Source organism: Oncorhynchus masou, chromosome 5 (assembly GCF_036934945.1).
Source record: "Oncorhynchus masou masou isolate Uvic2021 chromosome 5, UVic_Omas_1.1, whole genome shotgun sequence".
NCBI classification, from domain to species: domain Eukaryota; kingdom Metazoa; phylum Chordata; class Actinopteri; order Salmoniformes; family Salmonidae; genus Oncorhynchus; species Oncorhynchus masou.
The window spans coordinates 75,579,518-75,606,534 of NC_088216.1; the positions used below are offsets into that span (position 1 = coordinate 75,579,518).

The 27,017-nt window shown below is 48.6% G+C and overlaps 1 protein-coding gene across 2 annotated transcripts in view; it reads left to right on the forward strand.

The window, feature by feature from the left end:
- The window catches only part of LOC135540257 (forkhead box protein J3-like), a 144,564-nt gene that overhangs the window by 38,428 nt on the left and 79,119 nt on the right, over positions 1–27,017 (forward strand). Inside the window, exon 1 of one of the 2 annotated variants that reach the window (XM_064966800.1) lies at positions 17,815–21,982. The exons of the other annotated variant lie outside the window; for it this stretch is intronic. The gene's annotated coding sequence lies outside the window, so the exon portion shown is untranslated. Of the gene's footprint in view, positions 1–17,814; positions 21,983–27,017 lie in introns of those variants that run through there. 2 annotated transcript variants of the gene reach the window in all.

Here is a 27,017-nt window from a genome sequence, read left to right on the forward strand (position 1 = left end):
GGGTTGCATGGCTCAGTGTGTGTGTGGGGGTGCATGGCTCAGTTGTGTGGTGTGTTGCATGGCTCAGTGTGTGTGTGTGGTGGGGGTTGCATGGCTCAGTGTGTGTGTGTGTGTGTGTGGTGTGTGGTTGCATGGCTCAGTGTGTGTGTGGTTGCATGGCTCAGTGTGTGTGTGTGGGGGTTGCATGGCTCAGTGTGTGTGTGTGGGGGGTTGCATGGCTCAGTGTGTGTGTGTGTTGCATGGCTCAGTTGTGTGTGTGTGGGTTGCATGGCTCAGTGTGTGTGTGTGTGGGGTTGCATGGCTCAGTGTGTGGTGGGTTGCATGGCTCAGTGTGTGTGTGAGGGGGTTGCATGGCTCAGTGTGTGTTTGGGGGGTTGCATGGCTCAGTGTGTGTGTGTGTTGCATGGCTCAGTGTGTGTGTGTGGCTCAGTTGCATGGCTCAGTGTGTGTGGGGGGGTTGCATGGCTCAGTGTGTGTGGGGGGTTGCATGGCTCAGTGTGTGTGTGTGTGTGTGGGTTGCATGGCTCAGTGTGTGTGTGCGTGTTTGTGTGTGGGAGATCGTTGCATGGCTCAGTGTGTGTGTGTGTGCATGGCTCAGTGTGTGTGGGGTTGCATGGCTCAGTGTGTGTGTGTGTGTGTGGGTTGCATGGCTCAGTGTGTGTGTGGGGGGTTGCATGGCTCAGTGTGTGTGTGTGTGGGTTGCATGGCTCAGTGTGTGTGTGTGTGTGGGTTGCATGGCTCAGTGTGTGTGTGTGGGTTGCATGGCTCAGTGTGTGTGTGTGTGGGGGGTTGCATGGCTCAGTGTGTGTGTGGGGGGTTGCATGGCTCAGTGTGTGTGTGTGGTGTGTGGGGGGGGGTTTGAATGGCTCAGTGTGTGTGTGTGTGTGGGGGGTGCATGGCTCAGTGTGTGTGTGTGTGGGTTGCATGGCTCAGTGTGTGTGTGTGGGTTGCATGGCTCAGTGTGTGTGGGTTGCATGGCTCAGTGTGTGTGTGTGTGTGGGTTGCATGGCTCAGTGTGTGTGTGTGTGTGATGGTTGCATGGCTCAGTGTGTGTGTGTGGGTTGCATGGCTCAGTGTGTGTGTGGGGGTTGCATGGCTCAGTGTGTGTGTGTGTGTGGGGGTTGCATGGCTCAGTGTGTGTGTGTGTGTGGGTTGCATGGCTCAGTGTGTGGGTTGCATGGTGTGTGTGTGGCTCAGTGTGTGTGTGGGTTGCATGGCTCAGTGTGTGTGTGTGTGGGTTGCATGGCTCAGTGTGTGTGTTGTGTCAGTTGCATGGCTCAGTGTGTGTGTGGGTTGCATGGCTCAGTGTGTGTGTGTGTGGGGTTGCATGGCTCAGTGTGTGTGTGTGTTGCATGGCTCAGTGTGTGTGTGTGTGTGTGGGTTGCATGGCTCAGTGTGTGTGTGTGTGTGGGGTTGCATGGCTCAGTGTGTGTGTGTTGCATGGCTCAGTGTGTGTGTGGGTTGCATGGCTCAGTGTGTGTGTGTGTTGCATGGCTCAGTGTGTGTGTGTGTGTGGGTTGCATGGCTCAGTGTGTGTGTGTGTGGGGTTGCATGGCTCAGTGTGTGTGTGGGGGTTGCATGGCTCAGTGTGTGTGTGGGGGTTGCATGGCTCAGTGTGTGTGTGGGGGGGTTGCATGGCTCAGTGTGTGTGTGTGTGTGCATGGCTCAGTGTGGTCAGTGTGTGTGTGTGGGGGTTGCATGGCTCAGTGTGTGTGTGTGGGGGGGTTGCATGGCTCAGTGTGTGTGTGGGTTGCATGGCTCAGTGTGTGTGTGTGGGGGGTTGCATGGCTCAGTGTGTGTGTGTGGGGTTGCATGGCTCAGTGTGTGTGTGTGTGTGTGGGTTGAATGGCATGGCTCAGTGTGTGTGGGGGTTGCATGGCTCAGTGTGTGTGTGTGGGGGTTGCATGGCTCAGTGTGTGTGTGTGCATGGCTCAGTGTGTGTGGGGGTTGCATGGCTCAGTGTGTGTGTGTGGGGTTGCATGGCTCAGTGTGTGTGTGGGGGTTGCATGGCTCAGTGTGTGTGTGGGTTGCATGGCTCAGTGTATGTGTGTGGGGGTTGCATGGCTCAGTGTATGTGTGTGTGGGTTGCATGGCTCAGTGTGTGTTTGTGTGTGGGTTGCATGGCTCAGTGTGTGTGTGTGTGGGTTGCATGGCTCAGTGTGTGTGTGTGTGTGTTGCATGGCTCAGTGTGGTTGCATGGGTTGCATGGCTCAGTGTGTGTGTGTGTGTGGGGGGTTGCATGGCTCAGTGTGTGTGTATGTGGGGGGGTTGCATGGCTCAGTGTGTGTGTGTGTGGGTTGCATGGCTCAGTGTGTGTGTGTGTGTGTGTGTGTGTTGCATGGCTCAGTGTGTGTGTGTGGGTTGCATGGCTCAGTGTGTGTGTGGGGGGTTGCATGGCTCAGTGTGTGTGGGGGTTGCATGGCTCAGTGTGTGTGTGTGGGGTTGCATGGCTCAGTGTGTGTGTGTGGGTTGCATGGCTCAGTGTGTGTGTGTGTTGCATGGCTCAGTGTGTGTGTGGTTGCATGGCTCAGTGTGTGGGTTGCATGGCTCAGTGTGTGTGTGTGTGTGTGTGTGTGTTGCATGGCTCAGTGTGTGTGGGGTTGCATGGCTCAGTGTGTGTGTGGGTTGCATGGCTCAGTGTGTGTGGGAGGGGGTTGCATGGCTCAGTGTGTGTGGGGGGGGGTTGCATGGCTCAGTGTGTGTGTGTGATGCATGGCTCAGTGTGTGTGTGTTGCATGGCTCAGTTTGTGTGTGTGTGTGTGGGGGGGGGTTGAATGGCTCAGTGTTTGTGTGTGTGTGTGGGTTGAATGGCTCAGTGTGTGTGTGTGTGTGTGTTTGGGTTGCATGGCTCAGTGTGTGTTTGTGTGTGGTTTGCATGGCTCAGTGTGTGTGTGTGTGTGTGGGTTGAATGGCTCAGTGTGTGTGGGGGGGGTTGCATGGCTCAGTGTGTGTGTGTGGGGGGGTTGCATGGCTCAGTGTGTGTGGGTTGCATGGCTCAGTGCGTGTGTGTGTGTGTGGGGGAGGGGGGGTTGCATGGCTCAGTGCGTGTGTGGGGGGTGGGGTTGCATGGCTCAGTGTGTGTGGGGGGGGTTGCATGGCTCAGTGTGTGTGGGGGGGGGGTTGCATGGCTCAGTGTATGTGTGTGGGGGTTGCATGGCTCAGTGTGTTTGTTGTGTGGGTTGCATGGCTCCATGTGTGTGTGGGTTGCACGGCTCAGTGTGTGTGTGTGGGTTGCATGGCTCAGTATGTGTGTGTGGGTTGCATGGCTCAGTGTGTGTGTGTGTGGGTTGCATGGCTCAGTGTGTGTGGGTTGCATGGCTCAGTGTGTGTGGGTTGCATGGCTCAGTGTGTGTGTGGGTTGCATGGCTCAGTGTGTGTGTGTGTGATCGTTGCATGGCTCAGTGTGTGTGGGTGGTTGCATGGCTCAGTGTGTGTGTGTGTGATGTGGTTGCATGGCTCAGTGTGTGTGTGTTGCATGGCTCAGTGTGTGTGTGTGGTTTGCATGGCTCAGTGTGTGTGTGTGTGTGTGTGGGGGTTGCATGGCTCAGTGTGTGTGTGGGGGGTTGCATGGCTCAGTGTGTGTGTATGTGGGGGGGTTGCATGGCTCAGTGTGTGTGGGGGGGTTGCATGGCTCAGTTTGTGTGTGTGTGTTGCATGGCTCAGTGTGTGTGTGGGGGGGGGGTTGCATGGCTCAGTGTGTGTGGGGTGTTGCATGGCTCAGTTTGTGTGTGTGTGTTGCATGGCTCAGTGTGTGTGTGTGGGGGGGGTTGCATGGCTCAGTTGTGTGTGTGTGTGGGGGTTGCATGGGTCAGTGTGTGTGGGAGGGGGTTGCATGGCTCAGTGTGTGTTTGGGGGGGGGGGTTGCATGGCTCAGTGTGTGTGTGTGATGCATGGCTCAGTGTGTGTGTGTGTTGCATGGCTCAGTGTGTGTGTGTTGCATGGCTCAGTTGTGCTGTGTGTGTGTGTGTGTGTGGGTTGAATGGCTCAGTGTGTGTGTGTGTGTGTGTGTTTGGGTTGCATGGCTCAGTGTGTGTTTGTGTGTGGTTTGCATGGCTCAGTGTGTGTGTGTGTGGGTTGAATGGCTCAGTGTGTGTGGGTTGCATGGCTGTGTGTGTGTGTGTGGGTTGCATGGCTCAGTGTGTGTGGGTTGCATGGCTCAGTGCGTGTGTGGGGTTGCATGGCTCAGTGTGTGTGGGGGGGGGTTGCATGGCTCAGTGTGTGTGGGGGTTGCATGGCTCAGTGTGTGTGTGGGGGGTTGCATGGCTCAGTGTATGTGTGTGGGGGTTGCATGGCTCAGTGTGTTTGTTGTGTGGGTTATATGGCTCAGTGTGTTTGTTGTGTGGGTTGCATGGCTCCATGTGTGTGTGGGTTGCACGGCTCAGTGTGTGTGTGTGGGTTGCATGGCTCAGTATGTGTGTGTGGGTTGCATGGCTCAGTGTGTGTGTGTGGGTTGCATGGCTCATGTGTGTGTGGGTTGCATGGCTCAGTGTGTGTGTGGGTTGCATGGCTCAGTGTGTGTGGGTTGCATGGCTCAGTGTGTGTGAGTTGCATGGCTCAGTGTGTGTGTGTGTGGGTTGCATGGCTCAGTGCGTGTGTGTGTGTGTGATGGTTGCATGGCTCAGTGTGTGTGTGTGTGTGTTGCATGGGTGTGTGTGTGTGTGTGATCGTTGCATGGCTCAGTGTGTGTGTATGTGGTTTGCATGGCTCAGTGTGTGTGTGTGGGTTGCATGGCTCAGTGTGTGTGTGGGGGGGGTTGCATGGCTCAGTGTGTGTGTGTGTGGGTTGTTGCATGGCTCAGTGTGTGTGTGGGGCGGTTGCATGGCTCAGTGTGTGGGGGGGGGTTGCATGGCTCAGTGTGTGTGTGGGGGGGTTGCATGGTTCAGTGTTTGTGGGGGGGGGTTGCATCGCTCAGTGTGTGTGTGTGTGGGGGGGGGTTGCATGGCTCAGTGTGTGTGTGTTGCATGGCTCAGTTGTGTGTGTGTGTGTGTTGCATGGCTCAGTGTGTGTGGGGGGGTTTGAATGGCTCAGTGTGTGTGTATGTGGGGGGGGGGGGTGCATGGCTCAGTGTGTGTGTGGGGGGGTTGCATGGCTCAGTGTGTGTGTGGGGGGGGTGCATGGCTCAGTGTGTGTGTGTGTGTCTGTGTGTGTTGCATGGCTCAGTGTGTGTTGGTTGTGTGTGTGTGTGTTGGTTGCATGGTTCAGTGTGTGTGTGTGTGGGTTGCATGGCTCAGTGTGTGGGTTGCATGGCTCAGTGTGTGTGTGTGTGTGTGTTGCATGGCTCAGTGTGTGTGTGTGGGGGGTTGCATGGCTCAGTGTGTGTTTGTGTTTGGGGGGTTTGCATGGCTCAGTGTGTGGGGGGGGGTTGCATGGCCCTGTTTGTGTGTGTGTGTTGCATGGCTCAGTGTGTGTGTTGCATGGCTCAGTGTGTGTGTGGGGGTTGCATGGCTCAGTTTGTGTGTGTGTGTTGCATGGCTCAGTTGTGTGTGTGTGGGGGGGGGTTTGCATGGCTCAGTGTGTGTGTGTTGCATGGCTCAGTTTGTGTGTGGGTGTTGCATGGCTCAGTTTGTGTGTGTGTGTTGCATGGCTCAGTGTGTGTGTGTGTGGGGGGGGTTGCATGGCTCAGTGTGGGGGGGGGGTTGCATGGGTCAGTGTGTGTGGGAGGGGGTTGCATGGCTCAGTGTGTGTTTGGGGGGGTTGCATGGCTCAGTGTGTGTGTGTGTGTTGCATGGCTCAGTGTGTGTGTGTTGCATGGCTCAGTTTGTGTGTGTGTGTGTGTGTGTGTGGCTCAGTGTTTGTGTGTGTGAATGGGGTTGAATGGCTCAGTGTGTGTGTGTGGGTTGCATGGCTCAGTGTGTGTTGTGTGGGTGTGTGGGTGTGGTTGCATGGCTCAGTGTGTGTGTGTGTGGGTGTGTTGCATGGCTCAGTGTGTGTGTGTGTGTGGGTTGAATGGCTCAGTGTGTGGGGGGGGGTTGCATGGCTCAGTGTGTGTGTGTTGCATGGCTCAGTGCGTGTGTGTGTGTGGGGGGGGGGGGGTTGCATGGCTCAGTGCGTGTGTGGGGGGTGGGGTTGCATGGCTCAGTGTGTGTGGGGGGTTGCATGGCTCAGTGTGTGTGGGGGGGTTGCATGGCTCAGTGTATGTGTGTGTGGGTTGCATGGCTCAGTGTGTTTGTGTGTGGGTTGCATGGCTCAGTGTGTGTGTGTGTGGGTTGCACGGCTCAGTGTGTGTGTGTGGGTTGCATGGCTCAGTGTGTGTGTGTGGGTTGCATGGCTCAGTGTGTGTGTGGGTTGCATGGCTCAGTGTGTGTGGGTTGCATGGCTCAGTGTGTGTGAGTTGCATGGCTCAGTGTGTGTGTGTGTGGGTTGCATGGCTCAGTGTGTGTGTGTGTGTGATCGTTGCATGGCTCTGTGTGTGTGATGGTTGCATGGCTCAGTGTGTGTTGTGTGTGTGTGTGTGTGTGGTTGCATGGCTCAGTGTGTGTGTGTGTGTGTTGCATGGCTCAGTGTGTGTGTGTGTGGGTTGCATGGCTCAGTGTGTGTGTGGTGGGGGGTTGCATGGCTCAGTGTGTGTGTGGGGGGTTGCATGGCTCAGTGTGTGTGTGGGGTTGCATGGCTCAGTGTGTGTGTGTGTGGGGGTTGCATGGCTCAGTGTGTGTGTGTGGGTTGCATGGCTCAGTGTGTGTGTGTGGGTTGCATGGCTCAGTGTGTGTGTGGGTTGCATGGCTCAGTGTGTGTGTGTGTGTGTGTGGGTTGCATGGCTCAGTGTGTGTGTGGGTTGCATGGCTCAGTGTGTGTGTGTGGGTTGCATGGCTCAGTGTGTGTGTGTGTGTGTGTTGCATGGCTGTGTGTGGTTGCATGGCTCAGTGTGTGTGTGTGTGTGTGTGGGGGGGGGTTGCATGGCTCAGTGTGTGTGCATGGCTCAGTGTGTGTGGGGGGGGTTGCATGGCTCAGTGTGTGTGTGTGTGGGTTGCATGGCTCAGTGTGTTTGTGTGTGGGGGGTTGCATGGCTCAGTGTGTGTGTGTGGGTTGCATGGCTCAGTGTGTGTGGGTTGCATGGCTCAGTGTGTGTGGGTTGCATGGCTCAGTGTGTGTGTGTGGGCGGGGGTTGCATGGCTCAGTGTGTGTGTGTGGTTGCATGGCTCAGTGTGTGTGTGGGGGGGGGTTGCATGGCTCAGTGTGTGTGTGTGTTGCATGGCTCAGTGTGTGTGTGGGGGTTGCATGGCTCAGTGTGTGTGTGTGTGGGGGTTGCATGGCTCAGTGTGTGGGGGGGTTGCATGGCTCAGTGTGTGTGGGGGGTTGCATGGCTCAGTGTGTGTGTGTGGGGGGGGGGTTGCATGGCTCAGTGTGTGTGGGTTGCATGGCTCAGTGTGTGTGGGTTGCATGGCTCAGTGTGTGTGGTTGTGGGGGTTGCATGGCTCAGTGTGTGTGTGTGTGGGGGGGTTGCATGGCTCAGTGTGTGTGTGTGTGGGGGTTGCATGGCTCAGTGTGTGTGTGTTGCATGGCTCAGTGTGTGTGTGGGGGGGTTGCATGGTTCAGTGTGTGTGTGGGTGGGTTGCATGGCTCAGTGTGTGTGTGTGTGTGTGTTTGTGTATGGGTTGCATGGCTCAGTGTGTGTGTGGGGGGTTGCATGGCTCAGTGTGTGTGTGTGGGGGGGTTGCATGGCTCAGTGTGTGTGTGTGGGTGTTGCATGGCTCAGTGTGTGTGTGTGTGTGTGGGGGGGTTGCATGGCTCAGTGTGTGTGTGGGTGGGGTTGCATGGCTCAGTGTGTGTGTGGTGGGTTGCATGGCTCAGTGTGTGTGTGTGGGGTTGCATGGCTCAGTGTGTGTGTGTGGGTTGCATGGCTCAGTGTGTGTGTGTGGGTTGCATGGCTCAGTGTGTGTGTGTGTGGGTTGCATGGCTCAGTGTGTGTGGGTTGCATGGCTCAGTGTGTGTGTGTTGCATGGCTCAGTGTGTGTGTGTTGCGTGGCTCAGTGCGTGTGGGTTGCGTGGCTCAGTGTGAGTGGGTTGCGTGGCTCAGTGTGAGTGGGTTGCTTGACTCAGTGTGTGTTGGTTGCGTGGCTCAGTGCGTGTGGGTTGCGTGGCTCAGTGTGTGTGTGGGGGGTTGCATGGCTCAGTGCATGGCTCAGTGTGTGTGGGTTGCATGGCTCAGTGTGTGTGGGGGGGGGGTTGCATGGCTCAGTGTGTGTGCGTGTGGTTTGCATGGCTCATTGTGTGTGTGTGTGTGTTTGTGTATGGGTTGCGTGGCTCAGTGTGTGTGGGTTGCATGGCTCAGTGTGTGTGTGTGTGTGTGTGGGTTGCATGGCTCAGTGTGTGTGTGTGTGTGTATGTGGGTTGCATGGCTCCGTGTGTGTGGGTTGCACGGCTCCGTGTGTGTGTGGGTTGCATGGCTCAGTGTGTGTGTGTGGGTTGCATGACTCAGTGTTTGTGTGTGGTTTGCATGGCTCCGTGTGTGTGGGTTGCATGGTTCAGTGTGTGTGTGTGTGTGTGTTGTGTGGGTTGCATGGGTTGTGTTTGTGTGTGGGTTGCATGGCTCAGTGTGTGTGGGTTGTGTGTGTGTGTGGGTTGCATGGCTTGTGTTTGTGTGTGGGTTGCATGGCTCAGTGTGTGTGGGTTGTGTGTGTGTGTGGGTTGCATGGCTCAGTGTGTGTGTGGGTTGCATGGCTCAGTTTGTGTGTGTGTTGCATGGCTCAGTGTGTGTGTGTGTGTGGGTTGCATGGCTCAGTGTGTGTGTGTGTGTGGGTTGCATGGCTCAGTGTGTGTGTGTGTGGGTTGCATGGCTCAGTGTGTGTGTGTGTGTGTGTGTGGGTTGCATGGCTCAGTGTGTGTGTGTGTGGGTTGCATGGCTCAGTGTGTGTGTGGGTTGCGTGGCTCAGTGTGTGTGTGTGTCTGTGTGGGTTGCATGGCTCAGTGTGTGTGTGGGTTGCATGGTTCAGTGTGTGTGCGTGTGTGTGTGTGGGTTGCATGGCTTTGTGTGTGTGTTGCGTGGCTCAGTGTGTGTGGGTTGCGTGGCTCAGTGTGTGTGTGGGTTGCGTGGCTCAGTGTGTGTGTGGGTTGCATGGCTCAGTGTGTGTGTGGGTTGCATGGCTCAGTGTGTGTGTGTGTGGGTTGCATGGCTCAGTGTGTGTGGGTTGCGTGGCTCAGTGTGTGTGGGTTGCATGGCTCAGTGTGTGCTGTGTGTGTTGCACGGCTCAGTGTGTGTGTGTGGGGGGGGGTTGCATGGCTCAGTGTGTGTGTGGGGGGGGGGTTGCATGGCTCAGTGTGTGTGTGTGTGTGGGTTGCATGGCTCATTGTGTGTGTGTGGGTTGCTTGGCTCAGTGTGTGTGATTGTTGCATGGCTCAGTGTGTGTGGGTTGCATGGCTCAGTGTGTGTGGGCTGCATGGCTCAGTGTGTGTGTGTGGGGGGGGGGGGGTTGCATGGCTCAGTGTATGTGTGTGGGGGTTGCACGGCTCAGTGTGTGTGGTGTGGGGGTTGCATGGCTCAGTGTGTGTGTGTTGTGTGGGTTGCATGGCTCAGTGTGTGTGTGTGTGGGTTGCACGGCTCCATGTGTGTGTGTGGGTTGCATGGCTCAGTGTGTGTGGGTTGCATGGCTCAGTGTGTGTGTGGGTTGCATGGCTCTGTGTGTGTGATGGTTGCATGGCTCTGTGTGTGTGATGGTTGCGTGGCTCTGTGTGTGTGATGGTTGCATGGCTCAGTGTGTGTGGTGGTTGCATGGCTCAGTGTGTGTGTGTTGTGGTTGCATGGCTCAGTGTGTGTGTGCTGCATGGCTCAGTGTGTGTGTGGGTTGCATGGCTCAGTGTGTGTGTGGGTTGCATGGCTCAGTGTGTTTGTGGGTTGCATGGCTCAGTGTGTGTGTGATGGTTGCATGGCTCTGTGTGTGTGATGGCTTCATGGCTCTGTGTGTGGGGGGGTTGCATGGCTCAGTGTGTGTGTGGGGTTGCATGGCTCAGTGTGTGTGTGGGTTGCATGGCTCAGTGTGTGTGTGATGGTTGCATGGCTCAGTGTGTGTGTGATGGTTGCATGGCTCTGTGTGTGTGATGGTTGCATGGCTCAGTGTGTGTGTGTGGTGGTTGCATGGCTCAGTGTGTGTGGGCTGCATGGCTCAGTGTGTGTGTGGGTTGCATGGCTCAGTGTGTGTGTGTGTGGGTTGCATGGCTCAGTGTGTGTGTGTGGGTTGCATGGCTCAGTGTGTGGGTTGCATTGCTGTGTGTGTTGCATGGCTCAGTGTGTGTGTGTGAGATGGTTGCATGGCTCAGTGTGTGTGTGTCTGTGTGTGTTGCATGGCTCAGTGTGTGTTGGTTGTGTGTGTGTGTGGGGGTTGCATGGTTCAGTGTGTGTGTCTGTGTGGGTTGCATGGTTCAGTGTGTGTGTGTGGGTTGCATGGCTCAGTGTGTGGGTTGCATGGCTCAGTGTGTGGGTTGCATGTCTCAGTGTGTGGGTTGCATGGCTCAGTGTGTGTGTGTGGTGGTTGCATGGCTCAGTGTGTGTGTGCTGCATGGCTCAGTGTGTGTGTGGGTTGCATGGCTCAGTGTGTGTGTGTGTGGGTTGCATGGCTCAGTGTGTGTGTGTGGGTTGCATGGCTCAGTGTGTGGGTTGCATTGCTCAGTGTGTGTGTTGCATGGCTCAGTGTGTGTGTGTGAGATGGTTGCATGGCTTAGACCTAGGAGAGCAATGGACTTTTATGAACCTTTACAGCTCTGTTTTCCCTTGACCAGCACATGCTTCGGCTTTATTACAACTGTCTCCTAGTGACAGACCGAAACGTTGAGACACAAATTAGAAATTATCATTGTCTTTGGCATGTGATCTGATTGGAGCCCTCATGTATTGTGGTTTCTCTCTCTTCAGCTTAAGTTCCGTGCAGGATGTTGGTTTACATTGTTTCTATGTATTTCTTGCATATTGTTGTTGTGTAGCCCTTTAGAAATATTAGTAATCCCATTTTGATGGTGTCGCTTGTATGGTATTGGTTGTGCACAGCCCTTTAAGGGAATCGTGCCTGCGTTTTTGTTTTCTGTCTGTCTGGTGCCCGTAAGTGAAACTCTCTCTGTCAGATGAGTGAATCTCAGCAGAGGCACAGGCAGCCACTGGGGTTCTATTTCATCTCATACTGCTCTGAAGCAGAAATGCAAATCCGCTGATGAGGTGTGTGTGTGGCGATGAGGATCATGTGTGCAGGAATTTTAAGGTTGCGAGAAAAGGAAGGTGAGCAACCGACGGGCGTGCCAGAGCAAAAGGCTTTGAAATCTGGGAAGGATATTGAGGGTTAGGCGACGTCAGTATTCATAGAGGTGATGGAAGTCTCAAATCCAACATTCATTTGCCCCTCGAGTCTGACGTGGGTCCCCCTCTCTCTGGTGCTGAAACCCTCTGGGGTGAAGTGTAAAGGGTTTTTGGTAATTATATTTTGAACCGGAATCAACAGTAGCCTCAACGCAGAGCATTCATGTAATGAGGCTTTTGAAGTTTTGAATGGGCTGGTTATTTAGCATCAAACACTCCTGCTCGTTGTCTGATCTTAACAATCCCGTCATCTGTCTGTAATACATTCAGGTTTTCCATGCCACTTCAGCAGGGTGTCAAACTCATTCTATGGAGGGCCTAGTGTCTGCAGGTTTTGTTTTTTCCTTTCAATTAAGCCCTAGACAACCAGGTATCGGGTTCCTTACTAATTAGTGACTTTAATTTATCAATCAAGTACAAGGTAGAAGCGAAAACCCGCATTCCCCCCTCCGTGGAATGAATTTGACACGTGCAATACAGTGATGTAACATGCAGCCTAACCTATAGTAAAAAATGCAGGGGCATTGAACAAGATTAACTTACACTTTTCTGTCATGCTGTGGACTTTGCTACTTTGTTAATCCATAACGGGTGCATGTCATGTGATGTCTGGATGTTGGGTCATAATCCTATTAAGTGGCTCTCTGTATCCATGATCAACACACAGATGAGCTTTGTACTGTCTAAGAGATGAAGTCCCTGATTAATGTGGGATGTATCAGCTTTAGCCACTGTCCTATGTTAATATATTGAGGATTTAACACTTTTTGCAAATTGATTAGCGGTTAACAACCTCATCAGCTGCCACTGACTTGAGCTCTTACCCATTAGGGTAAGAAAACAAAATGTTTATTTCAGTGAAATACGGAACTGTTCGGTATTTTATCCAACGGATGGCATCCCTAAGTCTAAATATTCTTGTTACATTGCACAACCTTCAATTTTATGTCATAATTACATACAATTCTGGCACATTAGTTCGCAATGAGCCAGGCGGCCCAAACTGTTGCATATACCCTGACTCTGCGTGCTAAGAACGCAAGAGAAGTGACAATTTCACCTGGATAATATTGCCTGCTGACCTGGATTTCTTTTCACTAAATATGCAGGTTTAAAAATGCATACTTCTGTTTATTGATTTTGAGAAAGGCATTGATGTTCATGGTTAGGTACAGTCGTCCAACGATTGTGCTTTTTTCACAAATGCGCTTTTGTTAAATCATCCCCCAGCGTTGCATCGATTATATGCAACGCAGGACACGCTAGATAAACTAGTAATATCATCAACCATGTGTAGTTATAACTAGTGATTATGATTGATTTTTTATAAGATTAGTAATGCTATCTTGCAACTTACCTTGGCTTCTACTGCATTTGTAACAGGCAGTCTCCTTTTGGAGTGCAACGAGTGGCAGGTGGTTATAGCGTTGGACTAATTAACTGTAAGGTTGCAAGATTGGATCCCCCAAGCTGACCAGGTGACAATCTGTCGTTCTGCCCCTGAACAAGGCAGTTAACCCACCGTTCCTACCGTCATTGTAAATAAGAATCTGTTCTTACCTGACTTGCCTAGTTAAATAAAGGTGTATAAAAAATCTGCGCCCAAAAATACAGATTTCCGATTGTTATGAAAATGTGAAATCGGCCCTAATTAATCGGCCATTCCTATTTTAATCGGTCAACCTCTAGTTTCAATGTAATTTGCCAACGTATTGTGATGTGGAAAATACACTGGCTTTGAAAGAAGTCAGCTACTTTTTTTGTGAGGGTGAAATTTTAACCACAGGATTTTGTTGTGGGAACCAAATGTCAACACAGACCAACCTTGTGTAAAATATGTTGAATTTGTACCTTTAAAACAATGTCAGATCTTCAACATATCCACTATCAGGAAAAAGTAGGCTGGGCAGCACTGGCGAATGATTGATCTTCAGCTACCCTTCCATCTCTTGGGGTTTAACCCTGCTGAGTCTTATATTTGTCACGGACTATTATCAATGTGCTATTGTGAAAATAATGAGATCTCCACTTAAACTGAATGGATTCACTGTTACTATCAGTCATTCTAAAGGGTAGGTTTAACAGGGCAAATTAAATGTCCCCACTGTATCACTCAAGTATGCTTTTTAGGCCTATATACTTTAGTCCCCAACAGCTATTGTTTCAATTCAACACAGAATTCAACTAAAAATAGGCAATACAATAGACTTAGGGTTTAAAGATGATTTCAAATGTAAAGATATTTAGTGATCTTTTTTGGTTTGAATTGTTTGGTTGCCAACACAACCAAATATCAACATTTTTCTTCGATAGTTCTATCTGTGCCACTAATTTTAGTTTGGCTTTAATTCCAATTAGTCTACAAATTAATAATTTATATTTTGGATTCACTTCTCCATTTCAACCCAAAATCTAAATGAAAAAAATAGGACAAAATCCAATGTTTGTATTTAGCCTCCTTGAGTCAATGTCCGCATACCTACAGTAATCAAATGAGTCTAAAATAAAAAATAAAGTCCCCATGAAAATAAGTCTCCGCAAAACTTCCACATTGGCAGTGACGGCGCTTGAGCAGAGTTTGTCAGACTATAAGACATCCCGAAAATCGGTCTTTTCACAATCAACGATCCCTCTATGGAAAGATGAGACTCTTACGAACATGGTGTTGTCCGTTTTGCCACCCGAGAGGCCCCACAAACACATACTTGTTGGTTGTTTTGCTCTTGGATGCCTACAGGCCTCCCAAGACTTGTCTGAAGGTCCCTTGGTACCGGTTGAAAAAATGTATGGAAGTGCAAATACAGACGGTTTACTTCCAAAAATAAGGGGTTAAATACATGTCAAAGATTAACTTACTAGACAAAGCATAAACAAAGAGATGCATCAGAGTTATCCTCATTGCACAAGTTTCAGATAGACATGTCTACTATAGCATTATTCTGTCACAATAGTCAGTCCTTTGGATACTGTAACATACATTTTGGCCACTCACAGGGGGAAGGGCTGACTAGTCCTCAAGCATGGTCCTTTCCTGGGCCCTTTTCCATGCAGCTCCAGGTGACAGACCAATCCAGGCCATTTGGTTCTGCTATTAGATGACGCACAGTGATAAAACACACCTATTTTTATAAAACATAAATAAATTAAAAAATCTTTCATTGTATTCCAATTTCAACTTTGCTGTGCTTTTTATTTACATTTATTTAACCTTTGTTTAATGAGGCAAGTCATTTAAGAATCAATTGTTATTTACAATGACGGTCTACCAACAGGCCTCTTGTGATGACTGGGGCCTGGGAATAAAAATAAATACAATATAAATATGGGACAAAACACACATCATGACGAGATGACACAACACTACATAAAGACACACCTAAGACAACATAAAACGGCAGCAACACATGACAACACAACATGGTAGCAACACAAAACATGGTACAAACATTCCAGTTGCTAGCTGCAGCGAACTGAAAAGACGAGCGACCCAGGGATGTATGCACTTTGGGGACCTTTAACATAATGTGACTGGCAGAACGTGTGTGTGTGTGTGTGTGTGTGTGTGTGTCTGGAGGATGAGGACTGCAGTAGATATCTCAAATAGGGGGGAGTGAGTCCTGAGGGTTTTATAAATAACCATCAACCAGTCGGTCTTGCAACGGGTATACAGAGATGACCAGTTTACAGAGGAGTATAGAGTATTGGATGCGTCCTATAAGGAGCATTGGTGGCAAATTTGATGCCCGAATGGTAAAGCACATCTAACTGCTCGAGCACCCTTACCTGCCGATCTATAAATGTACGTCTCCGTAATCTAGCATGGGTAGAATGGTCCTCTGAATCGGTTAATTTGGCAGCATGGTTGATAGAGGAAACCAAGCTTTGAAAAATGACAAACCTCAGATTTCCCACTTCCTGGTTGGATTTTTCTCAGTTTTTCGCCTGCCATGAGTTCTGTTATACTCAGACATCATTCAAACAGTTTTAGAAACTTCAGTGTTTTCTATCCAATACTACTAATAATATGCATATTTTAGCATCTGGGAAAGCAGTTTACTCTGGGCATGCATTTAATCCAAAAGTGAAAATGCGGCCCCCTATCCCAAAGAAGTTTTAAGAAGGAAAGAAACTCCACAAATTTGACTTTTAACAAGGCACACCTGTTAATTGAAATGTATTCCAGGTGACTACTTCATGAAACTGGTTAAGAGAATGCCAAGAGAGTGAAACTGTCATCAAGGCAAAGGGTGGCTACTTTGATTAATCTCAAATATAACATCTATTTTGATTTGTTGAACACTTTTTTTCCCGTTACTACATGATTTCATGTGTTATTTAATCATTTTGATGTCCTATTGTGCTACAAAGTAGAAAATTGTTTTACAAAAATAACGAAACTCTGGAATGAGTAGGTGTGTCCAAACTTTTGACTGGTTGTAATCTCATTGATCATCTCAATCAAATATTACCCAATTATCCACGTTGAAATGACTGTGTGCTCAGTGGTTATGGCCCTGAGAAGTGTCTGACCTAGTTAGGCTGTTTATATAAAAAACTAGACCAGTGTATACAATATCCGCATTAGTGTACTAAAAACTATCCAGTCATGGAGTGCAATGTGAGGCAGGTGGTTAGAGCGTTGGACTAGCTAACCATAAGGTTGCAAGATTGAATCCCTCGAGCTGACAAGGTGAGAATCTGTCATTCTGCCCCTGAACGAGGAAGTTTACCCACCGTTCCGAGGCCGTCATTGAAAATAAGAATGTGTTCTTAACTGACTTGCCTGATTTAAATAAAGGGTTGAAAAAAAAATAAAAACAAATCGGCCAAATCGGTGTCCAAAAATACTGATTTCTGATTATGAAAACTTGAATTCTGCCCTAATTAATCGGCCATTCCGATTAATCGGTCGACCTCTTGAGTTCCCATAGTGATTTCACAGTCTGATACTGCTTCACATTGGCTGTTTGGACAGTGTGTCTGAAATTGCCATCGCTTCATTTGAACATCATTCACTTGGCTTTGGGAGATGCTTGCTTTCATAGAGCTTTTAAATCTAAATGATATGCTTGGTCTCATGATAGATCCTTTGGTTTAGTGATGATCTGTTATGCCCTTTTTATGAGCAATATCTTGTTGAATATTCCCTTTTGCCTGGAGGTGTTTCAACAGCAAAGGGCTAAAGCTACAGTGACTCACGCCATTACCTTCCCCCTCTACTCTTCCTACACACCCAGATAAATAGTGTGCTCTCTTGGTAACCAAATTAGTTGAAGCTACCTGGAAAAGTGTGTGTGTGTGTGTGTGTGGGCGGGCGGGAGGGATGGGTGATTTTGACTTTTGATACCAGGTTTCTTATCACAGTACTCAGTACCATCACGATCCTCGATACCAAAATGGTACCACGGCAAAAAAAAGGTGTTAGCCAATGTCACAGAATGGCACTTGATCCAGACAGATCTTTTGAGCTCAATATTATTACATTTTAAACTATAGATTTTTTGATTTATTAATGAATAAATTGATTGTATAATCTAACTGCGTAACATTGTTAATTTATTTGAATGGTAAATCTCTATTCATAAATTGGGAAAGTAGCCTTGGCATATTCATAATAGAGGTGAATGCGTATTCGATAGGACTGTGTGTATGCAGTGAGTTTTCTTCTTCCTGTAGCCCCATGACATCAGCCAAAACAATCTGTTTTCCTTCCATTTGGGACGTATTATAATGATCAACTACATTTGCAAAGAAGAAGCAATCTTTTATAAAAGTGTGCGTTGTCTCCTTTAAGACATGATTTCTCTCACTCTCACAGACACACAGAGTCAGTTCGACGCTCGAGGAAAGTAGTGATGGGAAGTTCAGCTCTTTTTACAGACTCTGATCTTTGACTTGTTCAGTCAAAATAATGAATCTTTTGGCTCATTTCATTCATTTGAATCAGTAATTCCCAGAACATGCAGGACCCCCTACCAGTGAACAATGAACTGAAAACTCTAAATATTCATAGTTCTACAAGCCTCTCGTTCACATGTCGTTCAACATAAGGGGCTTATTGGCGCTGTCATTTGTGACAGGTTTGTAAAAAGTGTGTGTTTTGGTTCTACAAAGCTGTCCATAACATTCAATAATCAATTAATTGCATTCTAGCACCATGCAATCAATTATCAGGACTTAACATGTCTTTTTCATTATGCTACCTGCAGCATGATTTATTTTCCTGCAAGCATATGACAGACAGCTGTTGGTCGGCGCATGTCAACAGTAGGGATACTTTAATAGATTATGTTTTCATGCAAAACATTTAATTGAGATACTGCACTAGACATCTTAGTCACGCGTCTTTACATCCAACTAAGATCTCTGCAATGACAACTTAAGAAATCTAACTTGATATTCATTCTGACCTTTTTTGAGGAAGTGGATACTGGCTACGGCGTCTCAAAATGGACAAACGGTACTATTGCCGCTCCCCCCCTTTTTTTTTCAAGCAAAGGTTTTTTTTATTGAATATGCGAGCACACTCGTTCGGTTCAGCTAGGCGCCTGCCGAACTGAAGCATGTTGACGCCTTATGTGAATGTCACAAATCTTTATTCAATCCGCAATATTTTGCATTATCGTTAGCATATTATCACAAGGTCACTAGGGATGTGAATTGATGTGTACTTCAGCTGTAAGCTACCAACGAAAGTTAGCCTACAAAGCTGGTTGCTACCGGTGTGTTCTAGCCTGTGTGGACATTGTTTTGCAAACGCTAATGAACATTTTCTACATGCCACACTGCATTATTCAAGTGTGTTAACTTCTGTGCAGAATGAGTGGAGCGCTTACATGATGCAGCCCAGACTCCCAGTGGTTCCTCAGGACAGGTTAGAGCTAGCAATGGGTAAGCAGTCACGGCACTGCTCTCGCGTTATAAGGGAACTATAAGCTGGGCTGCTGTACTCAGATTAGCATGTAAGGCTTCTAGAGAATGCCAGAGGAATGTATGACAATGACTGAGGCCTGGTGACTCATGATATCCTTGGTCAAATTCCACAGCTGATTGTGGTTCCTCCACTCTCTGTGACACCTTTGTCATTACTGGCGCTAACAGAATACTCAGCAGTAGTTCTCTCACTCTCGAATGGAATCTCTCTCCAGAAACAATGTAGAGCATTTCTCTCTGTAATGGATGAGTTAGCCATTCTTTTTCCTGGCAGTGAAAATATGGGCCACCAAGAGAGCACTGTCGGTGTGCTGGCTGTGACCCAGTGATGGAGCTTCAGGGTCACACACAGAGCTGACAATGGCATTCTGTCCCCCTACTGCACACACACGGAGTGCTCTGACATCACATCTGCAGCCCTCTGCAAAGAGAACCTGCCCTGCCTGCCTGTCCTGTGCCAAACGGGTACATTGCCTTAGCAGAGCAGAGGCTAAGCTGGAGCGCCAACAAAAGATGAAACTATTGACCTGTGACTTAATCCTTTAATCTCCGCTATGGTGTTGTGCAACCTCAAATGCAGAGGATTTATCGTTCTGGGGAAAGGGCATGGTTTTATGATGGTGACCCGGCCGCCCCCTCTGCGATGTGCCATGAATGCCCATCATGCTCTTGGTGTGTGTGCTCAAGCTTTATGTTTGTCATAAACTGCTGCAGTCTGTTCTATACTATGTTATTGTGTGCTGTGCTGCATGTGTTTTCCATTGGACACTGGGCTGTCATCTCATGAACAGTACGGCCTTTTGAGCATTTAAAGAGGGAGGTGAGGGAGCTTGCGGGCGGTGCCTGGATGGAGGTGCAGTAAAATGCTGGACGTCCACGAGTCAAAGAGCAGCTTTTCAACAGCAACCAGCTCCATCAGGCAGTAAACGCTTTAATATGCTGCTAAATATTTCTGAGAGATTGGATGTTGATTAAAAAGCGAAACGTTTTTAATTATAACTCAAATGTTAATGCCGTCCCAAGTGAAGAAAATGTTTAGGCTTACGCGAGGAGAACTTCTAATTGACTGAACTAAAGCTCCACTCTTCCAATTTAGAATCTTGTTTATTTTTCTTGACTTTTAGCACTAAATGGGCTTAACTGCTGTTGTGTCGTTGGGTGTCATTTGATGTTATTGTATGTCATCAATGCCCAACCGGAGCTGCCTAGCCTGAACCCTGTCTCCATTTAAAATTCATGACATTCTAACTCTGCAGGGATTTCTGATCATGCTTTGCCCACCCAGGTAATTCCTTTAACTCATGCTTGGGCAACTTCAGCTTGTTCTCATTTTAACACACTTCGGTTGCGACTTAATTGATTAGTTTTTGTCACATACACCGGATCGGTGCAGTGAAATGTGGTGTTTTACACGGTCAGCCATAGTAGTACGGCACCCCTGGAGTAAATTAGGGTTAAGTGCCTTGCTCAAGGGGACATCGATATATTTATCACTTTGTCTGCTCGGTTATTCGAACCAGCGGCCTTTTGGTTACTGGCCAAGCGCTCTAAACGCTAGGCTACCTGCCGCCCTTGGAAGAGTGCTTGTGCACAGTCATTTGTGAAGGGGATGATATTGGATTTACAAATACACCATATTGAGCTGGAACTCAAAATGAAGACACAGCAGTCTCTTGTTTTATTCAGGTAGAGTCTCTATACATTATAATTGCAGGAGGATTTAGAAGACGTCCTGATAATGTGAGTTTGCTGTAGCTTCTGACGACACTGGAGCGAAACCTCTCTGGTCCTGAGGCAGTGCTTGCGCCAGCGCCTCCTTAGCTTGCTGCCTGCCTGCCCCAGAGCCAGGTTCAGAATTTAATTGTGGCTTATTGGACAGGATCTGGGGAATGCTGATGAGGGAAAGACTCTCAATAATGCCACAAACGGTCCTCCTGCCAGTGTGCCTTAAGTGGTCTATTTGTGATTCAGCATGCATGCTCTCTTTCTCTCTCCCTCTTCCGCTCCCTGTCTGACTGCCAGGCTGGCATGGAGTCGAGCTCCCACGGGGTGAGTGTGTTAATGCGGGCCCCCAGGCCCGGGGACCAGGGTAATTGGGTTCGCATGGTCGGTGTCAGGGCACCACCACCGCTCCCTACACAAAGGCCACCTCCCAGCCAAGCTGTTCAGGACAGAGAGACAAACTCCTCATCACTGGTGTAATTCATTGGAAAGGCTTATTGAATTACTGGAATGGTGTATGTGCTTTTTGTACGAGGGCCTGCTGCAGATTGCACAATGAGCTGAGGGCCTTGTTTGCCTGCCTGCTTGCGTGTTCAGCTCTCTCTCAGCTCAGACGCTTGGCTCTGAACACTACCGTGAATAACGGCAGACGGCTGAGAAAATCTGTATCCCCAAATGGCGTAATTACTGCAGCTTCCATTCAGATAACCTCTTGTTTCCAGTGCCTGTTTGACCATGTCTGCATGTAGGGGTCACAGAGCCTGTTGTCTGCGTTGTGACAGCCTGGAGGCTGGAGCTTTTTGGCTGGGCCTCATCCGGCCCTGACTGGATGGGCTGGTGTCTGCTGCAGCTTAATGTTGACATGCATGCACATCCATGTAGACTGTTGATTTGTCTGGTTTGTTTGATACTAAGTGATTGGAGCCCCCTCAATAGTATGTTATGCTCATAGCAACAAGAGTGAAGGTGGTCATTTCTTTGCCTGCTTGCCTTTTTCAGGTCCAGTGGGTTTAAAAGAAACCCAGCATTAAGTTTTGCAATGTTGACTAGTCTCTTCCGCCTGGCTATGTGTAGCATTAAACTGACCCATACACCACACAGTGGCACTCTCCTCTAATTGGAAGTATAATTCTGAACTATGATGTTCAGCCACTGGTGAGGTGGGAACAGGGGAATCGGAGAACCCACCTCCCCTGCAATATACTGCATTATATCGTTGGCTACTTCACTCAATCACCAGACCCAACGAACATAAAACAGGTTCTCAACACTAAAACAGAACTCGCCACCACAATCCTACCCCATACACACACTGTTAGGACCGCTGTCTGAAAATAGCTGCTGTCTCAGAGCCCGGCTTGGCTGTGGTCTTCAATAAGCCGAACAATGTGCTCAGCAGTGTGAGCAGTGAAGTGATAATTGACACATCCTAAAAATTCAAGAAGGCTGTTGTTAATGTTCCTTCTCTTCCTCTGAGTGGATTTAACAGAACCACTTTAAGACTTTAATTGACAAGGAACACTGCCATTAAAGCCGTTGCCTTGGCACTGCCATGACCTACTTTTTAGTTTTTTAAAGATGATGAGACCCACTTGGGGCGTTCATGCGGCACCATTACAAAAGCTCACGTGGAATCACAATGGCCAGCCGTGTTGCTATTTTAGTTTCTGTTTAAAAAGACATAAGTCCTCCAATAAGCCCTGTGCCTCCAGGGCTGGAAAAAGTGAGGAATCTCTCTTTGTCTGAAGGGCAGGTGAGCGTGGTTCCCACCCCTCCCTGTTTATCCCCTTGCATATCAGTAGGAAAACATGGGCTTCTCCAGCGCTGGAACCAGGCTGTTGATATGGAAGGTATGGCCAGGGTTTCAGTGGAGAGAGATGATGCCAAAAGCTTGTTACCAGGTTACATCACTGTTGTTGTGAGTTGTGTGCCAGATCTTCAGGCGTAGCAGAGGGAGCTCGCAGAGCCATTCCTCTCTCCGTCGCTACCGTCACGCTCTCCTCACACACACCAACAGGCCAGGCTGTGGGCAGTATTTAACCATCATTGGTATAAATATTTATTGCTAAGTGTTTGATTCTGTCAGTTTTGAATGCAGCGTTCATTAGGGCTTGGAATTTGCCAGGGAACTCGCAATACGATATTATCAACGTTACTTAGGTTTCCGGTATGTATTGCGATTCGACGTTCCAAACATATTGCTCACTGTCTCTGCTGCATTGGGATAAGAGCATGAGAACTAGTGGAAATAAGTGCTGAAAACGTGGCTTTCTATTGAAGAAGATGGAGAGCAAGTTATAGGATGGAATACTGGTGTTTTTGCATTGGTACTGCCAACTAGTGCAAGCTGGTACAAAAAGAACATCACGGTACCTATGGTAACAAAAAGAACATCACGGTACCTATGGTACCAAAAAGAACATCACGGTACCTATGGTAACAAAAAGAACATCACGGTACCTATGGTAACAAAAAGAACATCACGGTACCTATGGTACCAAAAAGAACATCACGGTACCTATGGTACCAAAAAGAACATCACGGTACCTATGGTACCAAAAAGAACATCACGGTACCTATGGTAACAAAAAGAACATCACGGTACCTATGGTAACAAAAAGAACATCACGGTACCTATGGTACCAAAAAGAACATCACGGTACCTATGGTACCAAAAAGAACATCACGGTACCTATGGTACCAAAAAGAACATCACGGTACCTATGGTACCAAAAAGAACATCACGGTACCTATGGTACCAAAAAGAACATCACGGTACCTATGGTACCAAAAAGAACATCACGGTACCTATGGTACCAAAAAGAACATCACGGTACCTATGGTACCAAAAAGAACATCACTGTACCTATGGTAACAAAAAGAACATCACGGTACCTATGGTACCAAAAAGAACATCACGGTACCTGTGGTACCAAAAAGAACATCACGGTACCTATGGTAACAAAAAGAACATCACGGTACCTGTGGTAACAAAAAGAACATCACGGTACCTATGGTAACAAAAAGAACATCACGGTACCTATGGTACCAAAAAGAACATCACAGTACCTAGGGTACCAAAAAGAACATCACGGTACCTATGGTACCAAAAAGAACATCACGGTACCTATGGTACCAAAAAGAACATCACGGTACCTATGGTACCAAAAACAACATCACGGTACCTATGGTAACAAAAAGAACATCACGGTACCTATGGTAACAAAAAGAACATCACGGTACCTATGGTAACAAAAAGAACATCACGGTACCTATGGTACAAATCGATAATTGGAGTCAAATCGATAAAATATGGTCCAAAAGTGATATGTAACTGTATGCCTTTTCATCATGTCTGGGTGTAAAGGGAATGTGTAGCACTTGTATCATGGCCATGAGTCTATTGTTGTTGTGTAGGCAGACAGACCTATGCTGCACTGAAGTCTAAACTGTAACGGCTGCATGACTGGAGTAAAAAGTTGTTCATTGTAGAAATTGCAGATAAGTGCAGAAAAACACTGGTCTGGTAGTCATCATGAGTTGTACATCTGGAAGTGTGACTGGAGGCTGGATATCCCTTTCTCTGGGATCGGAAATGATTCCGGGTTAAGAATACATCTACTAGGTTCTGTTGCGTGGTGAATAAAACAATAGGTCGTCAAAGTAGGGATGTGACAAATGGATGATTTCTATTAACTGTTCTACTGGTTTTCTTTTTAGCGGTTTCCCATTTAAAAGGCTAAGAAAAAAAATCATACGATTTCAGGTCAATTCATTGTAATGGTTCCTTTTACTTCTGTATGACCCCTCGGCCGGGTGATGAAGTTCAATCTACCATGACCCTTTACAGACACAGAAAGCAGCTGTGGATCATTGAACTTTTCAGACATGAGAAAAGGGCGTCTGTCTCGTTTCAGACAGTAGAATTCTGCTTCAGCGTATGTTATTTTGTTTCCCTGACAACAATAAATGTTGTTGATTGATGTGCTGCTGTTTATTTTTTTTTTTTATGGTATGATAGCTAGATGTGCCTTCTTTCTACTAAATGTCTTGGTAAGGAGCGTTATTTAACCAACTTTAAAGTACTTTTTTAGGCAAGTGGTCTGCCCGCAGGCAGGCTAGGATTAACAGTTCTGGTCGCCGAGTGTTGGAAGTTAGCAGGCGGTGGGCGGGCCTCGAGCTGGCGGGCGGGCCTCGAGATGGCGGGCGGGCCAGCTAGCTCGAGGGAGAAGGCAGAAAGGCGGGCGGGCCAGCTCGAGGGAGAAGGCAGAAAGGCGGGCGGGCAGGCAAGCCAGCTCGTGGTAGAAGGCAGAGGGGCGGGCGGGCCAGCTCGTGGGAGAAGGCAGAGGGGCGGGCGGGCCAGCTTGAGGGAGAAGGCAGAGGGGCGGGCGGGCCAGCTCGAGGGAGAAGGCAGAGGGGCGGGCGGGCCAGCTCGTGGGAGAAGGCAGAGGGGCGGGCGGGCCAGCTCGTGGGGGAAGGCAGAGGGGCGGGCGGGCGGGCCAGCTCGTGGGAGAAGGCAGAGGGGCGGGCGGGCGGGCCAGCTCGTGGGAGAAGGCAGAGGGGCGGGCGGGCGGGCCAGCTCGTGGGAGAAGGCAGAGGGGCGGGCGGGCCAGCTCGTGATGGAAGGCAGAGGGGCGGGCGGGCCAGCTCGTGGTGGAAGGCAGAGGGGCGGGCAGAACCATTTGGATATGTATTAATTGTCTTGCATGCCTCGCAAATTCACCAAAGTAGCCAAATGTTTTCCTCTTCCTCTCTGGTTTTACATGTACTGCACAACTTTCCCTCTGCCTTTATAGCCATATAGTCTGGTTGGGTTATAACATGGATACTGTTTTGTGATAACGGCACTGTGATTGTAATGTTGTGGGGGTTCGATAAGGGATTTTTCTTAAGGTTAAAGATCCTAACTTAATTTAAACGTTTAAAGGTACTTACTTGAAATAGCCTATATGGAGCTATAAGTAGGTACTGAAACTATGGAACACTTGCCAAGTGTAGGCGTCTGCAACAATTTAGCAGGAGGGGAATGTGGGAGGGGTGAGTTTCCAACACAATTCCTCTCCTCCATTCTCTCACAACACCACAAAGGAGACAGTGTAATCTACTGTGATGTTAAGGTGAGGACTGCAGGCTGTCATTACTCACTCTATTGCCTCACTGAGGATGATGAAGGGTTTGGCACTACATGTCTGCACTGTGTTTGATTGAGACATCAGCCTTAGGTACAAACACATGACAAATCAAATCAAATTTTATTTGTCACATGCACATGGTTAGCAGATGTTAATGAGAGTGTAGCGAAATGCTTGTGCTTCTAGTTCCGACAATGCAGTAATAACCAACAAGTAATCTAACTAACAATTCCAAAACTACTGTCTTATACACACAAGTGTAAGGGGATAAAGAATATGTACATAAAGATATATGAATGAGTGATGGTACAGAGCAGCATAGGCAAGATACAGTAGATGGTATCGAGTACAGTATATACATATGAGATGAGTATGTAAACAAAGTGGCATAGTTAGTGGCTAGTGATACATGTATTACATAAAGATGCAGTAGATGATATAGAGTACAGTATATACGTATACATATGAGATGAATAATGTAGGGTATGTAAACATTATATTAGGTTGCATTGTTTAAAGTGGCTAGTGATATATTTTACATAATTTCCCATCAATTCCCATTATTAAAGTGGCTGGAGTCAGTGTGTTGGCAGCAGCCACTCAATGTTAGTGGTGGCTGTTTAACGGTCTGATGGCCTTGAGATAGAAGCTGTTTTTCAGTCTCTCGGTCCCAGCTTTGATGCACCTGTACTGACCTCGCCTTCTGGATGATAGCGGGGTGAACAGGCAGTGGCTCGGGTGGTTGTTGTCCTTGATGATCTTTATGGCCTTCCTGTAACATCGGGTGGTGTAGGTGTCCTGGATGGCAGGTAGTTTGCCCCCGGTGATGCGTTGTGCAGACCTCAATACCCTCTGGAGATCATTACGGTTGTGGGCGGAGCAGTTGCCGTACCAGGTGGTGATACAGCCCGCCAGGATGCTCTCGATTGTGCATCTGTAGAATGACTACCGCCCCGTAGTGACGAGCCGAATTTCTTCAGCCTCCTGAGGTTGAAGAGGCGCTGCTGCGCCTTCTTCACGATGCTGTCTGTGTGGGTGGACCAATTCAGTTTGTCTGTGATGTATATACCGAGGAACTTTAAACTTTACGACCCTCTCCACTACTGTTCCATCAATGTGGATAGGGGGGTGTTCCCTCTGCTGTCTCCTGAAGTCCACAATCATCTCCTTAGTTTTGTTGAGTGTGAGGTTATTTTCCTGACACCACACTCCGAGGGCCCTCACCTCTTCCCTGTAGGCCGTCTCGTCGTTGTTGGTAATCAACAACGACCACTGTTGTGTCGTCCGCAAACTTGATGATTGAGTTGGAGGCGTGTGTGGCCACGCAGTCGTGGGTGAACAGGGAGTACAGGAGAGGGCTCAGAACGCACCCATGTGGGGCCCCAGTGTTGAGGATCAGCGGGGTGGAGATGTTGTTGCCTACCCTCACCACCTGGGGCGGCCCGTCAGGTGGTCCAGTACCCAGTTGCACAGCGCGGGGTCGAGACCCAGGGTCTCGAGCTTGATGACGAGCTTGGAGGGTACTATGGTGTTAAATGCCGAGCTGTAGTCGATGAACAGCATTCTCACATAGGTATTCCTCTTGTCCAGATGGGTTAGGGCAGTGTGCAGTGTGGTTGAGATTGCATCGTCTGTGGACCTATTTGGGCGGTAAGCTAATTGGAGTGGGTCTAGGGTGTCAGGTAGGGTGGAGGTGATATGGATGTCATAAGGTGAATTCACCAATTTGTAAGTCGCTCTGGATAAGAGCGTCTGCCAAATGACTTAAATGTAATGTAAATGTAATATGGTCCTTGACTAGTCTCTCAAAGCACTTCATGATGACGGAAGTGAGTGCTACGGGGCGGTAGTCGTTTAGCTCAGTTACCTTAGCTTTCTTGGGAACAGGAACAATGGTGGCCCTCTTGAAGCATGTGGGAACAGCAGACTGGGATAGGGATCGATTGAATATG